The sequence below is a fragment of the Elephantulus edwardii genome, unplaced genomic scaffold, assembly GCF_000299155.1.
Source record: "Elephantulus edwardii isolate Elephantulus edwardi_28Jun2011 unplaced genomic scaffold, EleEdw1.0 scaffold00015, whole genome shotgun sequence".
Taxonomy (NCBI): Eukaryota; Metazoa; Chordata; class Mammalia; order Macroscelidea; family Macroscelididae; genus Elephantulus; species Elephantulus edwardii.
Genome location: NW_006399765.1, coordinates 23,581,629 through 23,592,218, shown reverse-complemented (window position 1 = coordinate 23,592,218; position 10,590 = coordinate 23,581,629).

Genomic DNA, 10,590 nt, shown 5'->3' with positions numbered 1-10,590 from the left:
GTTTCCTCGTTTTCCAGTGATAACAGCCTCTCTGCCCAAACCTGACAGGAAGATTAAATGAGTTTTGACAGGAAAAGCCGTTGGGAAAGGCCCCACATTAGCTCAGAGTCATAAAGGTCAGCTCTCCTTGTTTTTTTCACGACCTTCCCTTCTTCCTCCTGTGGTCACGCTGGAGGTGTCCATTGGGCTGGCCTCGTGCTGATGGACGTGAGGTCAGGCCTGGTCTTTTGTGATCATCGATGCTCTGGTTATAACCTATGGTTTGTGTATCAACCCCGCACCCCCTTGCTGTGTGCCCTTAAAGTATGTGAACCCCGCGATAACCTTGATCCCCAACTTCCTTCCGGGGCCTTGCTGAATGAGAGACTCGGGGCACAAGGCCAGCCCTGGCCTGGAACGCAGACAGGCCAGTGGGATGATGGGGTGGGGGTGGGGTGGCTCCCCAAGCTGGGAAAGACCAGCGCTTCCTGGGGTTTTGAGCCAGTTCTTTCTGGTTTGAGCCCCTGCTGAGAACTTGCTTTTCCACCTAGAGAGAGGGAATCAGAATAATTTGAATGAGATTCCCCAAGTGATGGTGTAAGACAAAAACCTTTCAACAAAAGCCCTCAATGCCTAAGACTTGCCTGGGTGGGGGCTCTTGTTATCAGGTGGATTATGATTCAATCTTCTCTGGGGCAGAGAGTTGAGCTCCTGCAATGAACCAGGTCAAGCCCTGCTCAGGATAGATTCCCCAGGTGAGAGAGGAGTGCGGTACCTGAAGGTGAGCTTCCAGGAGGAGGTAGGAACCAGGATCCTCCAGCTCTTGACAAGTGTCTTAATAGGATCTGGAGAGAGGGCTCTCCAGTTCCTCTTCCTCCAGGAAGCCTCCTAGGATCTCTGTTCCAACACCATTGGACCCCATGAGGTCTCAGGGACATAATGTGTGTGAAGTGGTTGATCCACTGTTCTTCTTCAAGAATGCAAGCAAGGCTTAGGAAAAGGCTTAGAGTCCCTGGAGGCCTGGGTCTCTATCCCTGCCCTCCCCCACCCTGCCCCTGCAGAAGCTGCAGCAGAAGTAAAGGCAAGGGCAGCAATCAACTTGCATACTCTTTCTGAACCCTATGTTCTCTTGGAAAGAGAGTTCTAGTAACACATGCTTGATGGGATTGTTGCAAGAATTAAATGAGATAAAACACATAATGCTTTAAATCTAGCAAATGCATCATAATGGTGCCAATTGTTGAGATTCATAATCGTTTCTTAGGACTGCTATAACAAAGCACCCCAAACTGGTGTCTGATAAGAACAGATTCTTAGCATCACGTTATCCTGGAGGCTGGGGGTGAGGGGTGAAATTGGGTGTTGACTGAGCTCATTACTTCTGAGGCTCTTCAGAGACTCTGATCCATGCCTCTCCCAGCTTCTGGTAATGCTGGCGAGTGTCTCAGGGATGATGCCGGACTGCCCCCCCGCTGCCACGTGGCTGTTGCCCCAGTGTCTCGTCACCCCTAATCTCTTCTCTTTTACAAGGACATCACTCCTATGGGATTAGTGCTCACTCTGCTCCAGTGATGGCAAAGACTGAAGCCAGAGTGCTTCTTGGAGGCAAGGATGGCAAAGTTGTGGGCATGTTGCTAGAAAAGGCTGTTCCTTCGAAAGAGACATCATGTTTGCAAAGGTCAGTAAGAGAAAGGAAAACTCCCAATGAAATGGACTGACCCAGTGACCACAGCAGTGGGCTCAAGTGTGTCAGAGATGATGAGGACGGCACAGGACAAGGTGACAGCTCTTAACCACCACCACGACTCCAGGATGCTCATGTGTTAACGGATGATATCTCCAGAGATCTAATTTCCAAACAAGGTCACGGTCACTGGAAGAAAAGAGTGAGATTTCCCCTTGAGGAATGTGATTCAGTCCATAGCACCACTATTAATTATCAGTGTTAGTCGTTGTGAGTGACTGGTCAGAAGCTGGTACTGTGTTGTGTACGCAATTGGTGCTTAGTGACAGTGTTCTCATTAACTTCCAGGGCCAAGTATGTTCTGAAGTAGGATCCAGAGGGTCATGGAGACGGGAAAATAAAGGGGAAAACCCAAGACGGCCGTCTAGTTCGTTCAAGGAGCCCTCCTGGCAGAGAAGGAGCTCTGGTGGCCTGGGCCCTAGGAGCTCTCTGCTAATTCAGAGGCCACGTCTCTCCGGAGGTTCGAGTCTACAGGAAGAAGGACGTCCTTCCACGTGACTGACAGCCTCTGAAGCCCCGCCAGAGGGTCAGCTGGAAGTGAGTGATGCAGAGCGTTACGTGTTGGGCTGCTGACTGTCAGATCAGCGGTTTGAATCCACCAACCGCTCTGAGGGAGAAAGATGGGCAGCCCTTTCCCACCGTGCTCCAGAGCCTCAGAGACCTGGCGGAGGGCCACCCTGAGTCAGAACCCTGCACGGCAGGGGTTTGGCGTTTCGGTTACTCTCGCCTGCGATGTCTCTTCTCTGTGAGACGGTGGGCCGGGTAGCCCACCTCTCACACCCTGATCTGGTGCTGCCTGGATTTCATTTATCGGAAGACTTCATTTGTTAAAGCAGTTTTACATTCACTGAGAAAATTGTGCAGAAAGTGTGATGAATTCCCGTCTGCCCCACCTGCTTTACCTCCTCTCACGTCATTTCTCCTGTAACAGCACCTTTCATTCCTGGGATCCGCTGGTCCCAATGACTGGACCGATGTCCACGTATTACCCTGCAGAACTACACATCTTGCATTAGGGAGCCCTGGTGGTATATGGTGCTTAAGGCTTGGCTGCTAACCGAACGATTGATGGATCGACTCTACCAGCCTCTTTTCAAGAGAAAAGACCTGGAGATCTGCCTGTAAAGATTACAGCCCAGGAAACCCTTGGGGGCAAATCCCTTTCATTCTCTAGGGTCCATTGTTCACGTGGGGCCCCTTCCCTGTGGGGCAATCCTATTTTGACATTTGTTTACTGTTAGGTTAGACCAGGCCTTTCCAGTGTCTTACAGATAAGAAAGCTGCCCCAGCGCTGGAGAGACTCACCTCAGTCTGGGGCCCTGCCTTTCTCCCTGGTGCTTGGCCTGTGCAGGGATCTGACCGCAGGGATGAGGCCGTGTCCCCTCCAAGGCCAGAGCCCTTCACATTGCTGACATTTTTGCATCTTGGGACAAAGGGTGAAGAAACTCATGTGAACTATTCTGGCTTCCTGGTGGAAAAACACTCCCAGCTGGAGCTGCTGGGTCTGTGTTGTGGGATTGTCAAAAGTGTGGTCGTCTGTTTGTCCCTCTCCCCCTCCCCGGCCTCCCAGCATCTGGGTACAGAAAATCCAGAGAAAATAAAGCCAGGCCTGGATTTGGGTTTGTTTGCGTGCATCGGTGGGCCGGAGGGGTCCCCACAGAGGTGCTGGGTCTGGCACCTGCCCTGCCTGCCTTCCTTCAGGCTCTTCTTCCCTGAAGGAATGAACAGATGTCCAAGGGGACATGACTTTGTCCTTTCAAGCACTGCTGACCCCTCTAAGCTGGATCTCAAAGCCACTAAAAGAAATCCACTGGCCTCCAGAAGAGGACAGGGGTGGTTAATGGAATTGGCACTGGCTTTGGAGTCAGATGCTCTGACCTTGACGGTCCCTACCTGCTGTGTCCTCTGACCTCAGGTTCCTGACCTGTAAAATCGGGATGAAGGTCACATGGTTGAGGTCTGAACAAGGAGGTGGCCCTAGCACTCGGGCATGTACGCAGCCCTTGAGAGCAGGCTTTAGAATCAATCTAGATTCGATCTGGACCTAACTATGAGTCCCTTAACTTCTCCACGGTTCCCTCTATAAAATGGGATAATAATGACACTGGTATTTACTTAGAGCTGTGATGACTTAAACCCGATCACAGGTGCGGTGTGCTTACAAGACCACCGACGCACAGCTGTCGGTGCTGGTGATGTTAGGTGTTGTCGAGCCACCGTGACTCAGAGCAATCCTGCAGATGTCAGACCTGAACTCTGTCCTCTCCTGTGCCACCCTCACCTCACTCGAGCCCATTGCTGGAGTCGTGTCAATCCATCTGAAGGGGGGTCTTCCTCTCTTTTGCCAGCTCTCCACCTTTTCAAGCATAATATCATTTTCCAAGGAACCAAATAATTGTTCTGTGCCGCTTCGACTCGTTGCTATCTTAGACGGCAGAACAGAATTGCCTCCCAGGCTGCTTAGCAAACCGTGGGGGCCTAATGCCTTATGTTAGGGCGTTAACCTGTCTTTACAGGAGGAAACGGCCTCGTCTCTCTTTCCTGTCCCCCTTCAACACAACCCCTCGCAGACACAGCCCCCCGCCCCGAGTCTGGAAAGAGAGCAGAAAAGGGCCTGTCTCTGCAGTGGGGGGTGAGTTTGGCCCAGGTCTCCCTCGGGTGGGACGCCAGCATGAACGCTGTGCGTGTGAGTACTCAAGAACGTGCCAGAGGCCCACACTTCAGGTCTCACATCTGTTAACATTTTGGGAGTCTTTGCCTCAGAGCTACAAATTGAAAAATGGTCCATTAGATGTGATTTATTCCTCATTGAGACAGCACTGCTGTTAAGCCCTTGCTCGCAGAGCTGAGCAATTCTCTCACTGCAGGCCTGCACGCCGGCTTGCCTGGTCTGGGGCCCTCGCGGGATGAGGCTGTTTCTTTGAAAGGGAGGAAGCTGAGGCCTAGAGGGTGGAATGGAGCCGGCCTGACAGAGACAAATGAGCGTGGAGGCCGATGGTGCACGGCCGTTTGCGCTTTTGCACGCCTGTGTCACAGAAATCACCACTTCTGCTGAGGGGCGAAGCGTACGGTTTGGAGCTTCTTGGAGCTGTGAGCTTGGAGTGGGGAAGGCAGAGCTGTCATTCTCAATGGCTGGAGGCTTGAGGCCAGGAAATAGTTGCTCAGTCAGCAGGAAGAGCTGGGGGCCACGTGGAGGTCCCGGGGGGGAGGTCTGGCAGGGGGAGGCTGCTGGCCTCTGCTGGGGGTGCTGGTGAAAGGCAGGGCCACCACATCTGTGTCTGACAGCCCACTCCGGGTTAGAACAGAGTAATGCCAGGTTGCCTCCACTGACCAGCTGGGACCACCTCTCTGTGATACAGATTATGGTAGACGCACAAGGTTCCCACGAGCTGATGAATGATGCAGAGAACCCAACAACCAATCCAAACCTGCTATTATGAGGTCTGTTCTCACTCTTAGGGACCCTGGAGGACAGAGTAGAGCCGTCCTGGGGGGTTTCCAAGTCTGTAATCCGTACAGAAGTTGTTAAGTGCCGTCATATCAGAACACACTGCTAGCTGACCCTCCATTGAGTTTCCAGAGGTTGTAAGTTGCATGGAGGTGATTGCCTGTTTTTTTCTCTCAGAGTCACCGGTGGGTTCAAACCGCCAGAGCAAACTACCAACCTCTGGCTAGCAGCTGAGAGCTTAACCACCGTGCCACCAGGGCTCTTTCAAGACAGATTGTGTTGTCATTGATCGTGAGCCTTTGCTGTGGGGCCTGGGGTGTGGAGAAGAGCCTCACCAGGAGGCAGCGAGCAGCTGCACCACCACCTTCCAGCTGTGGATGTAGACGAGGTCCCTGACTTGCCAGAGGCAGAGCCTTCTCCTGATACCCAGGCTTGCAGGGCAGCAGGGGCATCCAGGAGACAAGCTGTCAGGGAGCCGGTGGGTGCTGATGTTGGCTGTCACTCAGCCTGGGCAGTGCAGGCGTGCAGCATCGTTACAAGCTGCATCAGCTGGAGCGAGAAGAAGTCCGGAGATTCAGCGGGGTTATTCACAAAGCGTCCCTTGATACCGGTGGGCTGTCTCTGGGCAGGCGGCTGGGGTTCATGTGTAGAGAGATGAAGAGTCTGTCTTCACATCCGTACTAAGGAATGAGGGAAGGACAGGCTGTGGGCCACACGGTCCTCTTCTGTTCACGTGCCAGCCTTAAGTGGGAGGACGTGTAGCTGGATTGGCGGTACAGCTTGAGTCGAGGGAAGCGAAAGTGTGCGGCTCGAAGCCAGCCTTTGGCTTACAGAGAACCGGGCATGGGCAGCTGGACAGCACAATGGCCCAGGCTCCAGTTGCTCTGATATGCACCTGGGCGTCTGTTATGATATGGTGGCTGCAGCTGTCCCCACTGCCCCCAGGTCTGACTGCCAAGGGAGCTTGGCCAGACGTGCTCCTTGAGCCAGCTGGCTGCCGCTCTCTGAGGGTGAGTTTCTGGGGCTATCAGATGCTGTGGTTATCAGCTTGTTTGTCTCCATGGCACCAAACCCAGCCAGCTTTTGGGCAACTGCAGTTCCACAGAGAACATAATTCATGAAGAAGGGACCCCAGTGTGGTGGTGGCGGGGCAGGGTCAGAGGACACTGGGGGCCAGGCCATGCCATCTCCTCATGCTCAGGCCTCCACGGGCTTCTCCCTGAAATGAAAATGTGACCAACCGTCCTAGGAGCCCCAGCAGGAACTGGTCTGGGGCAAGTTAGGACAGAGGTGGGGCTTTGCCTGGTGGGAGACTACCCCAGGGGCCAGCCTGGTGCCCGGCCTGCCCCAGCTGCTCAGTGAAGGCTCTTCACGGCCTGACTCCACCTACCTCTGTGCTTCACTCTCTGTAATCTCTTCGCTGCTCCGGTCAGTGGCTTCTGTGGTTCTACCATCCGTCGTCCACTCATCCATCTGTCTGTCCATTCATGCATCTATCCATCCCCAGCTCATTCGTTTCTTCCATCCTCACAACAAATCTGCCAGGTGGTATTGCGATTAGATGCTGTCAAGTCAGTTCCAGCTAACACTGACCCCGTGCACAGCAGAGCCATCCCTAGAATCGTCATTTTGTCTGAGCCCGTTGTCTGAGGCACTTTGTCACTCGCTGTCTTTGAATGTCTCCCTCTTTCTCATGCTGCACCGTGAAAATGAAGGTGCACCTTGTGATAAAGGTGCTTCAGAAAGGCTACAGGATCGATCCCACCGCCTAGGACAAAGGAGAGGCAATGTTTGCTCCCTTCTGCATAACAGATTACCCTCGATTTTGTGACTTAAAGCAATAAACACGTTCATGGTTTCTATAGGGTTTAGAATTGGGCACAGCCTAGCCGGTTCACTGCTCCAGGGTCCGTCAGAAGGACCTGGTCAGGGATGTGTCATCTCAAGGGTCAGCTGGAGCAAGATCTGCTCACAAGCTCAGTCAGTGACTGGAGAGCCATTGTCAGGTCCTCACTGGTTCTCTCCAACTTGGCCACTTGTTTCAGCAAAACTATCAAGTCAAGCTTGTAAAAGAGAGAGTACAGCGTGCTGAGAGTCAGGTTTGGTTGTTTTGTTTTTAATTTTTTTTTTTTATTTTGAAGAGTACCAGAGGAATGTCTATCTGTGTTTCATTGACTATGCAAAGGCATTTGACTGTGTGGATCAAAACAAACTGTGGCTGACTCTGAGAAGAATGGAAATCCCAGAACACTTGATCATGCTTATGTGAAACCTCTTCTTGGACCAGGAGGCCATCGTCAGAACAGAACAAGGAAACACTGCATGGTTCAAAATTGAGAAGAGTGTGCATCAAGAATGTGTCCTGTTTCCATAGCTTTTAAATCCATATGTGGAACAGATTATCTGGGAGGCTGGGCTCTATGAGGAGAAGTATGACATCAGGATTGGGGGTAAACTCATCAACAATATGTGTTATGCAGATGACACAACCCTGTTTGCTGAAACTGAGGAGGACCTGAAGCACTTACTGCAGAAGGTCAAGGACTGCAGCCTTCAGTATGGATTGAAGTTCAACATCAAGAATTTTGGGCCAATTGGCAACATCATAATAGATGATCAAGAGATTGAGATTGTTGACAGCTTCAGTTTGCTTGACTTCACAAACAACACTCTTGGTACCAGCAGCCAGTAAATTAAAAGACGAATTGCATTGGGAAAGTCTGCTGTCAGAGACCTCTCCAAAGTACTAAAGAGCAATGATGTCAGTCTGGAGACTAAGGTGCGCCTAATCCAGGCCATGGTCCTCGCAATTACTTGCTATGCATCAGAGAGCTGGACAATGACTAGGGAGGACAGAAGGAGAGTTGATGCCTCTGAGCTGTGGTGCTGGAGAAGAGTGTTGAATATACCATGGACTGCTAGGAGAACAAACAAGTTTGTCCCGGAAAGGGTGAAGCGAGGCTGTTTCTTGAAGGCAAGGATTCTGAAGCTTTGTCTGACATACTCTGGACACGTTGTAAGGTGGGATTAGTCTTTGGAGAGGGACGTCATGCTTGGGAGGATGGAGGGACAATGCAGGAGAGGAAGAACCTTGGTGAGATGGATTGATTCAATCACTGGAGTAATGGATATAGGCGTGTTGGAGACAATAAGATTGGCAAGGGTTAGAGTAGGGTTTAGGGCTCTTGTACAGAGGGTCACTATGAGTCGCAGGTGGCACATAACAACAACAATTAGTGTACATTTACCAGGCAAACTTACTTTCCATTCAACCGTTCACCCACACCCTGTTCGGTGACACAGATCAGAAACATTGTAACAGCATTCCTTCCACGCCCTCCCTGTGTTGCCCCTCTCCTTTCATCCTCCCGCCATACCCCTTGCTGCCTTTGAGCTTTATTCCCTTGTGATCATGTGCGGTTGGTTGATCTGTGGTAGGTCCCTCCCAACTGTTACTGGTCACCTTACAGGCCTATTGTTTGACTGAAAGTTGAATCAGGTGCTATCAGTTCCAGGCTTGAAGAGTGACTAAGGGCCATAGTCTCCCAGCTTCTACAAGCCTCTGCCAGACCGAGGTTTTGTATAATTTTGAGTTGTGTTCCACATTTCCCCTCACCATCAGGGACCTTCTACTTTGACTTTTTAGAGAAGTCAGCAGTGGTACCAGGTCCCACCCAGGTCATGTACCTCAGTGGTTTCAGGTCCCTGCCTGTTCTGTCCACTGCCAGCCCTTGTGAGGGGGTCACACTGTCTCTCCATAATGAAGTGTCCTCTTCTCCATGCCGGAGGAACTTGTTTAGACCTGTCTGGGACACGAGGGTGCCTAGCAGAGTCAGGAGAAAGGGGACCTGAGCTTCCTTTCACCCTGCTGCCCCTCCAGTTCCCCCACCCTCAGCGGGTGTGGGGTGGGCCTGATCTGGCTTCCTTTTCCAGCCCCTAGAGACAGATTAAACCCTTTGCCTTTGTAGTCTACCTGATCCATATGAAAATATCAGTAATACCAGCATGTCTCAGAGCCACGGCTTTGCTTCCAGACCGCCACAGAAAGTGAATATCGCAATCAAGTCAGTCATACAAAATTTTTTTCCTTCAATTTTCCAGCACATATAAAAGTTATTTTCACACTAGGCTGTAGTCTATTAAGTGTGAAAAAGAGCATTATGAAAACATGTGAAGCATTGCGAGAATTCCCAAAATGGGACACAGAGACACGAAGAGAACACATGCTGTTGGGAGAACGGCATCAGCAGACTCAGTGAGTAGAGTTATCACGGACCTTCAATTTGTGAAAACACAAAACCAAACAAAAAGCCCTAAATGCAGGACCTGGAAAGCTCAATAAAGCAGAGTGCAGTGAAACTTGATAGGCCTCTCTAAAGAGACAGCTTGCCTGCTGTGTGCTGGGGGCTGTCAAAGCATTCACACACATGAACTTGTATCAGCTTCATGACCACCCTGTGAGGATGCAGATATTCATGTCCTCGAGCGCTGCTCTGGGAGATGTCATGGTGGATGGCTTTCTCTCCCAGCCTAGGAGGCGAGAAGTCCAGACTCAGCATATAGGCTCTGGAGGAAGGCTTTCTCCCCATTGGTGCTGGAAGAAGGTTCATGTTTTCTTCAGCATCTGTAGGCCTGACACCCTGTGGAGAGTTTTTGGCCTCCCAGCACAGGACACGCTCTTTTCCTGTCTCTTCTTTCTAGGTGGTTCTGAATTCTTCCCTTTCTGCTTGTTTTTCCTTTCCTTTTGTCTCTTGTAAGACAAAGGGTGTTTCAGGCCACACCCAAGGTGAATTGTACTTACTTCAACTCAGGGCCATTAACTAATTAAGGATGTTGCGTCCTTTTCACACCTCAGATTACATCAAGGGGAATGACTGCATCATTACACAGTGACCTCTCATTCTGCCTCTTTAACATCAAGGTGCTGTTAGGTGCCATGGAGTGGGAACACACTCAAAGCTCACCCTCTAGCAGATTTTCAGAGGGCAAATCACACAGGTGGAGACTGTCCATCTTGCTCTCAAAGAGCAGCTGGTGGATTTGAACAACATGCCTTTGGGTTGGTAGCACAGCTCCTTACCCACTAGGCCATCAGTGCTCTGTTAACATCATAGAGGCTAGGATTCACAGCACATGATGATTACATATTCTGAGAATTGTGGCCTAGCCAAGCTGATATAAATTTTGGGGACGCAATTAAATTCATCATAGTACCATTATCCAGATGAAAAACTAAGGTACAGAGAAGTGAAATATGTGGCCCAGGATCACACAGGTGATTAAGTGGCAGAGCTGGACTTGAAACCAGGCCCTGTTTTTTAGATGTTGCCCTGGATGTGCTCACCAAGTTGTGCCAAGAAATCTGGAGAACAACCACTTGGCCAACTGACTGGAAGAGATCTATATTTGTTCCCATTCC